The 17,161-nt window shown below is 45.2% G+C and overlaps 1 long non-coding RNA gene across 1 annotated transcript; it reads left to right on the top strand.

The window, feature by feature from the left end:
• Positions 1-7,854: 7,854 nt before the first annotated feature.
• On the top strand, positions 7,855-13,473 carry LOC311515886. Its single transcript, XR_014710251.1, has 3 exons — positions 7,855-8,276; positions 9,127-9,543; positions 13,226-13,473. It is a non-coding gene; the product is annotated as an uncharacterized lncRNA (long non-coding RNA).
• The last annotated feature ends 3,688 nt before the right edge of the window (positions 13,474-17,161 follow it).

The raw sequence follows: 17,161 nt of genomic DNA, 5'->3' as shown, positions 1-17,161 counted from the left end.
ACAGAGCCGAGCTCCTCTCTGTGGCCCCATGCCTTGCTCCTCAGGTGAGTACTGGCTTTACCTCCTCCTCTCCTCCTCCCCCAAGGCACTGCCCCATGACCAGGTCAGATGCCAGAAGCTGGAGCCAGGCAGTGCAGGGTGGCTGCTATGCTGGCAGTGACTGGTGCCATGATGCAGGCAGCTGTAGTGCTCCTCCATCTCCTGCTATTGCCTCAGGCTGTGTCTGCTCCTCAGCTCCACACTGCCCTTCGACTGTTCCCAGCTGGTAATGGCTGCCTGAGTGTGGGACCCAGCTCTGGGGCTGACAGAACGCTAGGGAAGCTGCGACCGTGGGAGCTGGGGCCCAGGAGCCCGGGCTGGAACAGGTGAATCTAGGCCGCTGTGGGGAGCCCTGGACTCTCCACCTGCCCTGGACGGCATGCCCCAGTAGGTGGGCACATGGGCCAAGGGCTTCTCTTGGGGGCCCCCCACCCAGGCTTACTCCAGCACTGCTACTGGAAGGGGCACTGCCTTCAGAGCTGGGCACCCGGCCAGCAGCCACTGCTCTCTCCACTCTGCCTTCACATTTCCAAGTGTTCTACTTCCTGTGTCACTCCACCAGTGGTAGACTGGTCACTGGCACTTTTTAACAACCATACAGTGGTGCTGGAACAATTTTTATAGGGGGGCACTGACGGTGGAAACCATATGTCTGGGTTATTATTACTACTTCCAGCCAGGGAATACGGCAGCACCCCTAGTTCCAGCACCTATGCGACCATATCATCTAACCTTGCTGTGTTCCTTCACCCACAGGCCATTGGCTTTAAAACTTCAACAAATTTTACTATTGCACTGGGCCTTGAAGCTTAACATACTTTCTGGAGGAGAAAATGAATGACTCAACAGATTGGTAAAAGACTCTTAAAAATCTTTCACTATGTGATATAGTGAAGTGAGGTCAACTGCAGGCAGGGCATAGTGTTGACCTTATCTAGCTACATTGTGGTAAAAACGACAGAACCTTTTTCCCTCAGGATTTTATAGTGAGATAGCTAATGCACATTAATTATCTCTATGTGAGAGGCTGGACAAGGTCTTTTTTGACAAAGAGTAAAGTCACCCAAAAATGCAGTTCTGGGGGGATCATAACTATTTGCAAATTCAGATCAAATTTAGCAGAGAGTTTCAGCCCAATCAAAAATGCGGAAAACTTTTTCAAAAAAGTTGAAATGTTTTATTTTGATATTGTTAAAACAAACCATTTTGTTTCAAAATCTGGTTTTTAAAATATCCATTTGAATCAACTTGGTTGGTTATTTATTTATTTTTCCGCTTAAGCCAGAAAAATCAAAAAGCTGGGTTTTGGTGTGAAATGAATGACTTCTTTTTTTTTTTTTTGGTTCAGCTATCAAAACTGGGGAAAAAAACGTTATTTGCTCAGCTGTGCAAAAAGCACACCTCCCTCCCCACCCACCCCCAGTGAAGAAATAATCTAAGTCTCTGATTTAAAATCTAGTCTAGATCAGTTGTTGTGGCCTTTATGTAAAATGAATTGGTGGTTTCAGTCCAGGTCCTAGTGGATGGGTGAACCTATTACAGAAACCATTACTTGGCAGTCTCAGTGAAGGACTGAATCAGAAGAGAAACTAATGCCCTGACCATACCGTTTATTGCAAGAAGGTGCAGCAATCCAGCCACATCTAGTCTTATTTCTCAGTTCTAGAGGCTGTCCTTCCAGTTGAGGGCTGAGATAAGCTGGTGAGGCAATGTGGGGAAACTTGCACAGCTGCTATCTGTTCTGTAAAAGACATCAGGCTCCAATTTCATATGAGCCCAGCCATAGGTGCCAACTCCGTGGGTGCTCCAGGGCTGAAAAATATTAGTGGGTGCAGCCACCTCCCCTCCACCCCCCGTGCCTCCTGGTGGCCCTGCCGGTCAACTCCTCCTCCTCCCCACACAGGGCCTCCTGCCTGCCACAATCAGCAGTTTTGCAGCAGGCACTAGGAGGGAGGAGGAGGCGCTTAGATGGGGCATGCTCAGGGGAGGGAGTGAAACTGTGTGAAAACAGGTGGGGTGGGGCTGGGGGTTTGGGAGAAGGGGCGGGGCTTGGGGCAGGGCTGGGGTTTGAGCCGCCGGGGTCCGGAAGAAGCTGGCGCCTCATTTGTACCTTTCATACAAAACAAATTCCTTTGGTGGCTATCCTGCAGTCAGTTCCTTTGTTTAGTTTTTATCTAATTAATATGATAGGGTTTTCATTCAAGAGCTATGTTTTCCAGAAAACATGGGTAGTGATGAAAAGTAAGAAAGACTAAGCACGAACCTCTCAGCAAGTTTCTCATTATCCTTTGCATCTGTGCATATACAACTCATGTTTATGACTGTGTGCTCAATATGGCTCTCTTTAATGTACACCCCAGGACCCATGCTCAGAACTCTCTGCTGCTTTTGCAGTTTGTCAAGATTTTCACTGTGCAAGCCCGCAAACTATAAAGATGCTAACTCAGGTTTTCTGGGGCTGACAGCAACTGAAAAACCAAGAGCAAAATAAACAAGCAGAATCAGGTGGGTGAATTTGTGTATTTATGGACATTCATTTGCTTTGAGTTTAATTATGTAACCCTTACCTTTGGTATTATTGCTTCTGCTGCTGTGGTGCAAGACTTGCAGTTGCAAATTCCAATAGTGTTTGATTTTAAAGTCAACAGCTGATACAGCATGTAATTTCTGTGGGGCTCAAGGCATGGTTTTTCACTGCTTTGCCCCTGATTTGGTAGCATTTTACTCCCATCCCATTCAGTTATAAATAAAGACAGAAAGTGGAAGGCAATGGAGAATCAGGCCCTAACAAAGTATGGATTAACCAGGTTTGCAATGTGCAATGTTTCCTGTCCTTTTCAGCAAACACTAATTGTTTATCCATCTTTACAAGTAGATCACATGGTTGTAAACTAATGCAACATATTAATTTGTTCCTGTTTGCTATGTGGAAAATAGTCTACAGGAGAATAAAAGGCAAGATCCCTGTTGTACCCATCTCCACCTCCCAATTTGCATACGTTTGATGGAGGAGATTGCATTATATTTCCTCATGTTATGTTCTGCAAGATAAAAACAACTTCCGTTTAGTGTGTTGAACAACCACTGTTGAACCTCGATAGGCCACTGGTACAGCTAGTCTAAATCCAACACAACTATAAGTATGCATGTTGTGATGCGTTTTTGGAAGAGCAAACTTCAGACAACCTAGTTATGTCCCTCAAAAGCATTGTATGTTTCATATGTATCTGTGAGGGCATGCAGGTTACCCCAGTGCACCCCCTTTTTAGTAACTAGTACCCCAGGTGAGGCCAGCCTCCCTTCACCCTACTTATAAACAAGCCCAGGCAGATCCTTTTAATCAAAGAGCACCCCTTTTCCAAGGGTCTCATTTATTAACAAGAGCCATAAACATAAATTTGAGTTTACTCAGCGACACCCAGGGACATTCTTCAACTCTGGCTTCATCCAACATGCAGTCTCTAGCTCCTTCCTTCCAGAGACTCTTCTTTCCTGTGCCTATAAAGAGGCTCTATTTCTGGAACCCTTCTCAGTTCCTTCTCTGGGTTATATCTTTCAGTCCTTCCTTAGGCAGCAATCACCAGCTGTCCTGTCTGGAATTGGGATGTAGTTAGTTAGTCCCCTCACTGTCTCCTTAAACAGGAGTCTCTTCAGCTCTCTTCTCTGATGCTGTTTGTCAGATTTTATGATTGTCCTTAAGGAGCCATCACCTCTCCTCTCTGGAGCTGAGTTGTGTTTTAGCCAGCAGTAAGAGCTTTGCCAACTTCTCCTTCTGCTGGCCCGCTTTTCCTTTATCAGACTTCAGGCTGCCTAGCAGGTTAGCCTTTCCCTGCTGGTGTCTACTCTGCTCTAAGAGAGGAGGCAGCCTTTATGCTAGTCCCCTTTTTCCAGCTCATCCCTAATTGGTTGGATGCGAGGGGACCCTTTCACTGCCCTCTCTGCCAGGCTCCTGGCAGAAAGAAACCATGACAGAATTTCCTCCCAAACCCATTCCGGAACCACTTCCTCTCTCCCAGGTCCTTATCTATATAAAATCAGACCTTTCAACCTCTTGAAGAGTCATCCCACATGCCAGGATGGGTTGACCATTAGGCACCACTACCCTTAAGAGACAGACTACCCCATTACAATATTAGAATAAATAAACACTGAATTACTGCACTCGGACATAATTTTGCAATGATAGGACCTAATCCTATTCCCACTGAAATCAGTGAGAATAGGAATAGGCCTATTGTTTGGAAAAGCAGTGCTTTCATTATCATCAGCTTGTTTTTATTTCTCAACCTGAGGGTCATGGCCACTTTGTTCTTATCATATTGTTACATGGGAGGGGGCCTGAGCTAGAACCGAGCTACGAGGAAAGGGAATTCGGGGGGCTCCTGAAGTGGAAAAACTTGAGAACCTGCCCTAACGATATCACTATTTATACAATCAAATCAACATTGCTGCTGGTCAGCTGACTGGTTCCAGCAAAAGATTATAGGGTTCATGTTTAAGTGCCCCATCCCCAGCTCAAATTAATTTTACATATGTTTGTATTTTCAGCCAATGATCAATGAATACTATTGATTGCCAATGCTTTGGAAAACAAACATAGTGCATGATGGGATCAATGATATTTTAAGCAATAGGATCGATTCATCTTGTGATCCAGATGATCCACAGTAAAAATAATAAAATTTAAATGTCAGATAAAATATTTACATGGCAAATGATGGGTTGGGAAGATTAGATCAGACATTTTCAGAGAACTGTATATGAGTATAGTATCAAGTGAACTTTGTTCACATGAGGCCTGATGCTGTGAAGTTCTGAGCACCTTCAACTCCCGCTGAAGTCACTGGGGTTTGAGAGCTCTAAACATAGAGCAATGCTGTATGGGGGATAGTGAGGTCCACAGGCCTAGTCATGAAATTCCCATTTGTCTACCTCTGATTCTGCATTGATGTGACCTTGGGAAAGTCACATAGATACTGAAGTCTGTATGTTAAAACTGCACACCCAAAGGTAACTGCATATGCATTTTGTTTCCATATCAGAAAATTTGGTTCCTCTATTCTTCTAGCTGCACATCCATAAAATTGGTATAGCAACATGTGCTGTAGAAAAGGGCTTGTCTGGTTTACTTCAATTTTTTATTTGTAGTATTCTCATGCTTCAAATGAGTCATGGTGAACGTCCACAGCAGCCAAGTAGAGACAGTATTAGTGGGGGAGAATTCAGTGAGTCAGATTGTAAACGATTTATTGAAAAACACAACCTGATCCTTCTTCATCAGTCAGGGGATACTTTAAAGACTGTCTTAGAGTAAATACCAATTAATGACAAGGAGAGTGATGTGCAATGTGGGATGTTCTCAGTGAGACACATGAGCTTGCTTGCTCATTTCCTTGCCTCCTTATCCTAGGAACACAGAACACCGTGGTCCAGATCCTCAGCTGTAGCCAAGAAGAGCATAGGGCCAATAGTTTGTTAATGAATATAACATAGGTGTAATACTTGGAGGCTGATCCTGCAAACTCATATTATTCCCACTGGTGTCCTATTGACTTCCTAGGAGTTTCATGCAGTACTTAGTCCTTGTATGCAGATCTGGTTCACACACTAAAGCTCTTTGTTTTTATTTTATACCATTTGTGACTTTTCAAGTATTCCTTTTACAACACTTGGAGCTGAGGCAATTTTTTTTGAACAAATGTATTTTTAAGGGTTATTTTACCCTGTGAAATAACCTGAAAAATAAAACTTGTGTTAAATGATTCAGTGAATGAATGTTTTATTTGTAGTAAAAGAGAGGTGTAAAACATGCCTGAGTGTTTATACTGTATAATTAAAGTTCCCAGTGTACTAAGCAAACACACGACAAGGTTCAACACCAAGAAGAGGCTCCATATTTCTTTCCCACAGAACAGGTTTATTTTTTCTACATTTTATTTCCCTAGGTTCAGCTTTAGAATTTATGGTGTCCCCAAGTAGCACTAAATTTTAGTCTCTATGTTGGGGTGAGAGTTTTCAACAGGGATTTTCAGTGACAGAGTGGACCCTTAGGAATTCATTTCAAAGAAAAGATGCAGTGGGATGCATTATTAAGAGGAAAGTATATAGAGCCAGAGGACAGAACTTTGCTTCTGAAATGCATCATATAATTACATTTCAGGGGAATCCAGAGCCTTCTATTACTGAAAAGCCTACATAAAGTGACATCATACATTTTCTTGGCTAGGGCCAGGTAGGAGCTCAAATTGTATATTTGATGGGATTTAGGTGAGCAAGATCACAAGAGTAAAATATCAGCACACATTGGGGGGGAGCAGCCACAGGTGCACAATCCTGACCGGAGCCATGGGGAGTGGGGTGCCCAGCCCTAGGAAGCTGCGATGGGGGCATATGGCCCCTGCTGCAGCCCCTGTCACAAGCCACGGGGCAGGGGCTCATGGCCGCGGCAGAAGCCACGGGACAGGGGCACGAGACCCTGGCTCCAGCCCCTGGCAGAAGCCACAGGGCAGGGGGGCATGATCCCAGTTCCACTCCTGCCTGCGCTGCTCACTCAGCCCAGCTGACAGTCACCTTACCTCCCAGCAGGGCCAGCGATTGCAGCCAGGGAAGGAATCAGGGCGTGGGGGAGTGAGTGTCTGGGAGGTCTGGGCGGGGGAGGGTGCTGGCAGGGGGGGAGGTTTGTGTATTTTGGGGTGCTAGGCTGTGGGGGGTCACTGGGCAGTGGGGAAGATCTGTGTGTGTCAGGGCGTTGGGCAGTTGGGGTCTGTATGGGGCACTGTGTAGTTGTGGTGGGGCTGTGGGGAAGAGCAATGGGTAGTGGGGGAGGGGAAAATCTGTGTGTGTTGGGGAACTATGGAGTGGGGGGTTCTGTGGGGAGCAGTTGTGGTGGGGCTGTGGGTGGGGAGGTGCTGGGCAGGGGTGGTGGTGTGCAGGACGCTGTTCATTTTTGGTAGGGGGTTTAACCGTGTCCCTGTGGGTTACAACGGAGAATACCAAATTCAGGACAAACTGCTGAAAAACAGGGCAGACACACCCCAAAACTTGTGGTTATTCTCCCATGAGATATACCAAACCAGCAACAAAAGTAAACTTCTGTCTCACCACACTGGATAACAAGAAGTCATAAAAGCAGTTTCCTTGGGTATTCCAGTGCTTGTGTCATCCCAAAAACACTAGACTTAAAGATGAGTGGTTCTTTAAAATCAATTTCATCAAACAAAAAAGGTTCTTCTGATCCCAAAGGATCAGCCACAGACCCAGGTCAATATACAACTGAGATCTTACCCAATAACCACGCTGTTGCCAATCCTTTAGTATCTAAAGTCTAAAGGTTTATTTACAAAAAGAAAGAGAGAAAGGTGAGAGTTAAAATAGGTTAAAGGAATCAAATACATACAGTAACTGCAAAGTTTTTGGTTCAGGCTTGTAGCAGTGATGGAATAAACTGCTGGCTTAAGTCAAGTCTCTGTGTAGTAGTAGGATTTTATGTTTGTATTTTGTATAATTTAAAATGAAGAATAAATGAGGTAATAATGTAGCATGTATTGCTGTATGATTTGATCATATTCTGCCAGCCACCCTTTTTGAATGGCAAAAAGGAATGGTCTAATAGGCCATTTGGTAAAAATGCATCAACCAGAATCTGTGTCTGCTAATTTCAACGGCAGTGACAGACCTTAAAGGGTCACCAATTTAGCATTTTATAATAAGTAAAAGAACGCAATGATTGTTTTTCTTTTGCATTGCAATTTGATGTTCCTGTTCAAAACGTTCTGTGTAAATTAATTTTGTTTTGTGTGTGAAGGAGGAATGTATGTGTTAAGAGATAAGTGTAAAGGTCATCACTGAGCCAGAGGTACGAGGGAGGAACCAGAAACAGACGCAAGGGCACCAGGAGGCTGCAACACGCCCCTATTGAAATGTCAGAGGAGAGCAAATTAACGACTCTAAAAATGAGACAGGCACCTATCAATGAGGACAAAATAGCTGTAATAAAAAATAAGGACAATTTAAAAAAACAAGCACTTGTCAAACAACAATTTATTACAGCATGATGGTGCAAAACTTATTGGTCCCAATGAAGAAAAATCACTATATAAACAGTGTGCCTTGCCATGAATCTTTGGGTTCATCCTGCCAAGACTTCCCCAGAACATCGTGTTGTGACTGACGGAACCCGGCTCCTCCCTACCAGTGATCAGCTAGCTGGCCACTAGGTTAATCCAAACTCTGGACTGGTAACTATAACATCGACTGGTGGACTGTGTGTGTGGGGGGGAGGTTAATTGAATGCATATGCTAATTGTTGTATCTTCAATAAATGCGGCATATTGCCTTTTCCCCTAAAAAAGATCCCATGTGCTTCTTATAAGCATAACATCTGGTTGCTTCCAAATCATCGGAAGGTCCTCAGTCCCTTGATTACACTAATGGGAGCATTCTAAGTTCATAGTCCAGAAGTTTGAGCAGGCAAGAGACTTGAGCAGGAAAGAGGCAAAATGGAGATGTTCCCAGCACCTTTTATAATTTCTGCCATGTGGAAGGTGCCCACATGCATTATGGAAATATGCTCATGAATATATATATATGACATAACTGGAATATGTTTTATGCTACATATGCCATGTAACATATCTATGTAAAGGTTATGATCTGAATCTATTAATCGTATTTGTATGCATGTATCATTTTTGTATTCAAAGTTATGAATATTGGTTGTGTACTGGCTTGATTTCTAAGTAACTTTAGTAGAGCATTTGGTCAGTTACTTGAGAAAGGAATGTGCAAATTAGGCACCCAATCAAGAAACACTTAAAGGGCACCAGCAGGAGAGTGAATTTGTGTGGGGGGGTGGAGGGTGAGAAAACCTGGATTTGTGCTGGAAATCACTTTAGATAAGCTATTACCAGCAGGACAGTGGGGTGGGAATAGGTATTGTTTCATATTCTCTGTGTATATATAAAGCCTGCTGCAGTTTCCACGATATGCATCTGAGGAAGTGAGCTGTAGCTCACGAAAGCTTATGCTCTAATAAATTGGTTAGTCTCTAAGGTGCCACAAGTCCTCCTTTTCTTTTTGCGAATACAGACTAACACGGCTGCTACTCTGAAACCTGTCATTAAAGGGCAATGACTCTTGTAAGGCTCCAATCCACATAAGAAGTCTACCTGAGGACGTTCAAGGAAGCACGTGAACCATGGCTGCCACCTGTAAGTTCTGAGTCATGCATGGATGTGTGACTTGCCCATGTGACTCCAAAACTCCATCTTGGAGCTGGACTTTGCATAGGAGAGAGGAGGGGGTCTCCACCCACAAGAGAAAATCTATTTAAGCCCGTGGGAGACCCTTCCATTTTGTCTTGAGCTGGCCAAAGAGAGAGCCTCTCCATCCCCAAGGATACCTGAAAGAAACTGCAACAAAGGACAGTAACTACAGTGGGTGTGAGTGATTGCTGGACCCAGACTAGAAGGAGACTAGTCTGTAAAAGGAAGCTTACTGGAACTGGTGAGATTTCATCTGTGTTCAGCTTTATTACGATACTAGACTTAGACTTGCGTGTTTTATTTTATTTTGCTTGGTAATTCACTTTATTCTGTCTGTTACTACTTGGAACCACTTAAATCCTACTTTCTGTATTTAATAAGATCCCTTTTTACTTATTAATTAACCCAGAGTATGTATTAATACTGGGGGGAGGGTGCAAACTGCTGTGTATATCTCTATCAGTGTTATAGAGGGTGCATAATTTATGAGTTTACCCTGTATAAACTTTATACAGGGTAAAACAGATTTATTTGGGGTTTGGACCCCACTAGGAGTTGGGCATCTGAGTGTTAAAGACCGGAACACTTCCTAAGTTGCTTTCAGTTAAGTCTGCAGCTTTGGGGCACGTGGTTCAGACCCTGGGTCTGTGTTGGAGCAGACTGGCATATCTGGCTCAGAAAGACAGGGTGCTGGAGTCCCAAACCGCAAGGGAAAGCAGGAGTAGAAGTAGTCTTGGCACATCAGTTGGCAACCCCATGGGGATTTCTGTGATCCAAGCTGTCACAGAGGGAAATCCATTGTTTCAAACAAAGCTCTCAGCATAGCTAGTTAAAAATTACAGGTAGCAAGATGGTGTTTGGAGTCACATGGGCAAGTCACATGTCCATGCATGATTTTGCTTAGTCACAGTAGGAAAGTCCATTAAGTGTAGATGTGCGTCTCCCATGGTCCATTGTGAGTTAAGTGTTCCTTGATGACCTACTTAATTTGAATAGTCCCTTCAAGATGTGCAGGCTAAATATCTTGGGGGCATTACCGCTACAAACATATTTGAAATACAGGTATAGAGCCAATACTCACAACTTCAAATACAAAAATGATACATGCCATACAAATAGCATAATCATATTCAGCAAATCATAACCTTTCCATAGACACCTTACTTGACATAATTTGTACAAGTTTTGTTGCAGTTATATAACAGTGGTAGCAACAATAATCTACATGGTCATATTTAATCAGATAATGGCACAGGGGGGTTGTGCGGGGCATTGGGCATAGCAGGTCTGGGGGGTGTTGGCATGTGAGCTATGTGGCGCAGCCTGGGCCCACCCCCAACACGAAGGGGCATGCTCACAGCACAAGGTTAGGTGAACCAATGTGCGTCTGGCCATGCCACATATGCCCAATTGCCCCGGGCCAGCCCCGCCGCCCACCGTGAGACTCCTCACTTGAGGGCTGGGGCAAGGAGAGGAGGTGTGGGGGTGGGGTCCAGGCGGCTCTTACTTGAGGCAGCTCCCTGGAAGCAGCCGTCGGGTCTCTCTGGCGCCTAGGATCAGGGGCAGCCTGTGGGATCTGCGCATGCTGCGCCCGCCATGAGTGCCGGCTTCACAGCTCCCATTGGCTTGGAACCACAGCCAATGGGAGCTGTGGGGGTGGGACCTGCGGGCATGAGGAACGCACATAGCCCCCTGGCTGCCCCTGACCCTAGCAGGCAGAGGGACCTGCTGGAGGTCCAAGCAGTGCTTACCTGGGGCCGGCAGGTTCCTCTGGCTCTTAGGGTTGAGGCGGCCAGGGGGCTCTGCTCGTGCCCGTAGGCCCCTCCCCCACAGCTCCCATTGGCTGTGGTTCCCAGCCAATGGGAGTTGCGGAGCTGGCGCTCCTGGCAGGTGCAGAATGCAGAGACCACCCTGGCCGACCCTCCACCGAGGGGCCACAGAGTCCTGCCAGCTGCTGTCCGTGAGTGCAAAGCCAGGTAGGGAGCCTGCCAGCTAGGGTGATCGGTCTAGCCCCGCACCAAAAATCAGGACAAACGGCATCCTGACTGTACATCAGTTGGGAAGTGGGACAAACAGCTAAATATAGTGACAGTCCAGATTTTATCGGAATGTCTGGCAACCCTAATGGGATTGAACTGCAGATACAAAGGCCTGCCACTGAGAATGCTCTTCACCAGGCTCTGTCAAACTTTCTAGCATAGTCACAGAGGCAGGGGGAGGCAGAGAGGGAGGCAGCTTTTGAGATAGCTAGAGTGCAAATCATTTCGGTGTCACTGTGATGCACTGCACCTCAAAATAGCACCCCAAAATCCTCATATTCACCGTGGCTATATGATTAAGATATGCCTTGTGAGGAAAGTTATAATCTGTTGAGCATCATTGTTCTGTCAAAAGGTATGTATCACCATTGTCTACGAAGTTATGAGATTTTGCTATATGATTGTTACTGAAATGTTGCGAGTCAGGGAAATGCCCACAGACTAGCTCTTCAGTAGGCAAGTGTTAAGCAACCACCATAGGCCATTCACCAGCAGGCGAGTTGTAAACAGGAGATTTACAATTCACATGAAAGACAGTTGCTGGAGCACATACACCATGGGGCTGCCAACCTCCATGACACAGCAAGGATCTTTCCAACACCTGGAGGAGAGTATAAAATAAGGGACAATGACGTCACCTCTCCCACCTACACGGGCACTAGGACCGTGGTGGCAGGCGGGCAGGGCTCTGAGGGCCATCTTAGCAGTAATGCAGAAACAGGATGAAAAGTTGCATAGTTGTTTCCTAAGCTGGAGGTAGGAAACCAGCTGCACTGAGTGCCTGGGGTGCGCTGCGCAGAGAGGGGGCGCAGGGAGAAGCTGCAACCCTTGTTCGGGGTTAAAATCTGCTGCCTGCTGATCACAGAGGTACAAAGGGGGGCAAATCAGAGCGGGGGATGGGCAGTGTCTGACCAGGGGTTGGCAACTGACTGGCAGGGGGGTCAAACAGCTGGGGGTAGGGGTAGGAAAGGCGCTGAGGAGCAAAACTAGGGACAGGCAGGGGTAGGAGTCGGAGTTAAGCCCAGGAACAGGGGCGTGTACAGGAATAAAAATTTGACAGCTTTCGGAGGGGCATGTTCTGTGCCCCAGCTGCAACCCAGAGGATCTCACTCAAGGGGCTGGAGGAGTTCTGTGCCCCTGCCGATTATCACAGGGGCTGTGCCCCTGCTTGCCCCCCCTTGTGCATGCCCCTGCCCAGGGGTGAGGTACTGCCTGACGGTGGTAGAGGGGGTAACAGTTACCCGATGGGATGAGTCACCTGCCATGTTTGTAAAAATGGGGTGTGGGGCAGAGGGGCTCTTTTATTTCCCCTCTCACAGGAGTGTAGGTCACAGCACATGATTCCCTGGGCTGTGTTGTCAAAGGCACAGGGCATCCCAAGGCCTAGACATGGCAGCTCTTCTCTATTTTATATAACATACTGAGGTGGTACAGGAGACTTGATTCAGTGAACTATTTTACATACACCCCCCAAAAACTGTGTCTCACCCTTTTTAGTGTTTTAGAGCCCCTTATCAGTTTATATGTCTGTATAAAGTCTCATAGCAGTTCACAAATGTATCTTATCTGCTGCTGATTCTCTGAATTGCACTCCCTTCCTTGTAATCCATTTTAAATATAGTTGTGCTCTTCAAATTGTTTACTTTTTAAAATGTTATTTTACTCCTATTACTTTTAGCACTTCATCACTTGCCTTTGTCAACGTTGTCCAGATGGATGTCAATGTGCTACTTAATTGATATTTTAATAGCAAATAATCATTAAAAATATTTATAAGTAAATAGTTGCTAGTAGTTTTAGCAATGACATCTGTTTCTAGTAAAGCACTTCCTATATTTTTACTGTGATTTTTAATTTGAAATTTTTAATTTCTTTTTTTTATAGCACAAGCTTATTCTGTTGGATCCTGTGTTTTCCGGTCTGACTGATTTTCTGGTCTGCTGGCTGATTTGCTGGTCTGCTTCATTTTCATTTGATCCACCCATGGGGACTGCCTTTCTCAACTGTTATTTTGCCTCTCAATCCAGCCCTTAGTGCTTTTTCACACATCACTGCTTGTGTGTAGAACTTGGGTGCCAAATATTCATTAAGGGCAGTATACTATCTCCTATTAAATACTTCTCAAAGACAAACCTCTGCTTTAATTTTTACTGAACATAAGAACGGCCATATGGAGTCAGACCAATGCTCCATCTAGCCCAGTATCTTGTCTTCTGACAGTGGCCAGTGCCAGGTGCTTCAGAAGGAATGAAAAGAACAGGCAGTCATCGAGTGATCCATCCCCTCTCGTCCACTCCCAACTTCTCTCAGTCAGAGGCCAGGGAAACGGACACCCAGAGCATGGGGTTGCATCTATTGATGGACCAGGAACTTATCTAATTCTTTTTTGAACCCAGTTTTAGTTTTGGCCTTCACACCATAATGAACACACATCTACAACCCCAAGACAACCACAAGAATTCAAAAATAATGAGTTATACACCCCCAAGACATGACATTTAAAAAAAGAAATAAATGATTTTGAGTTCTTTTATGTGCCTTTTTGTTCCTGAGCCTTTAGGGCCCAGTCCACAAAAGTAGGAGTTAACTCCCTGAGTGAATCTTGGCCTAGCTTCATACTTCTGCTGTTACCTCTCCCAAATAATTCATATACCTAAGGCCATATCTACACCTCAAACTTACGTTAACTCAAGTTACGTCAGCATACAGTCGCCGCAGTTAAAATGTCACTTGGGCATGTGCCAACTTGGCTCCTTGTGTTGATGATGAGTGCACTCACCAGGAGCACTTGTGTAGACTTAGGCCTTGTCTACACTGGCAAGTTTCTGCACAGTAAAGTAGCTTTCTGCGTTGCAACTCCCGAGATGTGCACACTGCCAAGCCACGTAGTGCACAGAAACTGTGCAGTTGTAGTGCTCTAAAAAAACCACCCCGACGACAGGCGTACAGCTTTCTCCACTGGGGGTACAGTGCCACAGTGCCAGTGTAGACGCCATGGCAATTAGAGTGCTACAATTAGCCTCTGGGAGGTGTCCCACAATTCCTGTTCTCATCTTTCTGTCATCAGTTTGAACTCTACTGCCCTGCCCTCAGGTGACCAACTGTCATCCCCACCCCATAAATTCCTTTGTAAATTTGAAAGTCGCCTTCCTGTTTGCTCGGTGATGTGTGCAGTGGTCTCAGCGCATCTTTCCAGGTGGCCATGCCTGCTCCACGCACCAGGCGATCCCCCACTGGCAGCAATGCTGAGCTGCTGGACCTTATCAGCATTTGGAGAGAGGAGGCTGTGCAGTCCCAGCTGTGCTCCACCCATAGGAATGATGATGCCTACAGACAGATTTCACGATGCATGATAGAAAGGGGCCATGACCAGGAAACATTGCAGTGTAGGGTAAAAGTGAAGGAGCTGTGGAACACCTACCACAAGGCGCATGAGGCAAACCACGGCTCCGGTGCTGCGCCCATGAGCTGCTGGTTCTACAAAGAGCTGGACGCGATACTCGGTGGCAACCCCACCTCCACTACAAAGGCCCCTGTGGATACTTCGTTGGCTTGCGTGCCAGCTGAGAGTGGACCGAGCCAGAAGGAGGAAATCTTGGACGAAGAGGGGGTGGGGAACCCAGAGGCAGAGGACGACTTGGAGGCCAGAGATGCATGCAGCCAAGAGCTCTTTTCCACCCAGAGGAGCCTAGCCAGAGTGTGGTGAACCATGGGTATGGATCAACCACCTGTCACAATTTGCTACCTCTCACCTTTGTCACTGTCTGGGCTAGTGTTAGCAAGTTGTGATGGATGGTTGAAGCCCTGTCACAATGTGCTATCACAGGACCAATGAGAAAGGAGAGGGATAGCACATTGTGATAGGACATAATGATAGTGCTACATTGTCATTCTTTAAAGTGAAAATTCTTAGGAAAGTGAGCAGTTAATGCCACTGGCTTGGTCCAAGCATAATGCAAAAGGTGTTGTACAAAATTCCACACATAGCTTTACTATGGTTGGTGGGAGGTGCACCCCACAGTTTGGAAACCTCTGTGTTGAATGGAAGGCAGAAACTGGGGCAAGGGCACATGACCCTGCATGACCCCCCATGTATTGCCCCTAGGGGGTGTAAATATACTTGCTCACCCAGGCACTTAAAATGCTTAGTTACAGCTCTGTTCAACACAGTTTGGTTTGATGGACATTCTGCTCTCAAGAGAGGTTCCTGATTGGGACAGCAGAAATGCCATGATCAAGATCCACCAACCACAGTAAAGCTATGTGTGGAATTTTGTACAACACCTATTGCATTATGCTTGGACCAAGCCAGTGGCATTAATTGCTCACTTTCCTAAGAATTTTCACTTTAAAGAATGACAATGTAGCATGTTTTCCCACTCTCAGATTTACTGCTATAACTGACCTGAACACTTCTGTGGTGGGGATAGAAAGATATCGTATAGTGTTATGACCTTTGAAAAAGCAAAATAAAAATTAGTTTCCATCACATAATATTTATCTTGTAATGATCTGGGCATTGTACATAGGAACCAGGCATTAGCGCCTGGTGTCAAGAGAAAACAGTCTCATTCAATGCCATTAAGTGTAGCACTGTTCACTGTGCTCTATAATCATTCTCTTAATAGCTAATCAAGCTGTTCCTCTACCACACCTTTGCTTCTGGAATGGAAAATGCTAAATTAAAAACCTGGTCTGTGCTGCCTCCTTTTGGTACTTTCTATATATGAAGTCACCAATTTTTTCAGATGAGCACTTGGCAGTTGGTTTTAATCCTGTTGAGTCCCCTGATTCTCTGCTTCTAGCTGAAAGATCATCTGCATCTAATAGGCTTTATAATGAATGTGTTGACATGCATACATCATCACTGCCTTCTGCCTTCATGACACAGCTTGGACACAAGACACTGAGCTGCCTTTCTGGGATACTATGTTAGAGCTAGGGTCATGGATATGAATTCCATTGCTTCCTGTTGATACCATATATGCCCTGCTGGCTGATGACTGATAACCCCAGATCAAGACGATGAATATACTAATCTTGGAGGCAGAGAAATGTTATCCAGTGCAAACTAAGAACAGGTTGCAATGCATCTCATCTTGGGTGGCATGTCATAGAACAGACTTAGCATGGAGAGTTTTGTACATCGTAGTTGCTGAAGTAAACCTTTCTGTACAGCTGCTGCAATATTTTCACCATTCAGATTGGCAAACAGGAGAGATCCAAAGAACAGCTACAGAACTTGCTAATACTGAAGAAATGATTATGTGGAGGCAATATGAGGAAACTCATCCCTCATGATTTAAAATAGATGTATTCATCAGAAGCCCTGCTTATAAACGTTCCCTGTTGAGCTGTTCGAAGTTCGTAAGTGATGAGTATAGTACTGATGCATACTCAGAAAGTGAAGGCATTATATGATGAATTATGATTTCTTTTTTCAGAACACGTGGTAAGCACCTCATTTACTCTCTCTTCTCATCTATCTGGAAAGCAATTTTGTACGTGGTATAGTCCCCATTGGAGATATGAAGAATAAAAAAATCATGTGAGAGACCAAGACTCAAAGGTTGATGGTGGGATTTTCAAAAGCCCTAAGTCACTTTCAATGGGACCTGTGTTCCTAAGTCACTTAGGCCCAGATCCCCAAAGGTGTTTAGGCACCTAACTCCCAAATTAGTGCCTAAACACCTTAAGGATCTGAGCCTTAAGCATTTTTAAAAATCCCACCCAGGGCATTTAAAATTATAAGTGATGGAGATTGCCATAAGGACTTGAGTGTAAAATTTTTCAAAAGCACCTAAGGGATTTCAGATCTCA

The sequence above is a fragment of the Lepidochelys olivacea genome (genome assembly GCF_965140295.1).
Source record: "Lepidochelys olivacea isolate rLepOli2 genome assembly, chromosome: 2".
Taxonomy (NCBI): Eukaryota; Metazoa; Chordata; order Testudines; family Cheloniidae; genus Lepidochelys; species Lepidochelys olivacea.
This window is presented reverse-complemented; position numbering and strand designations above follow the sequence as displayed.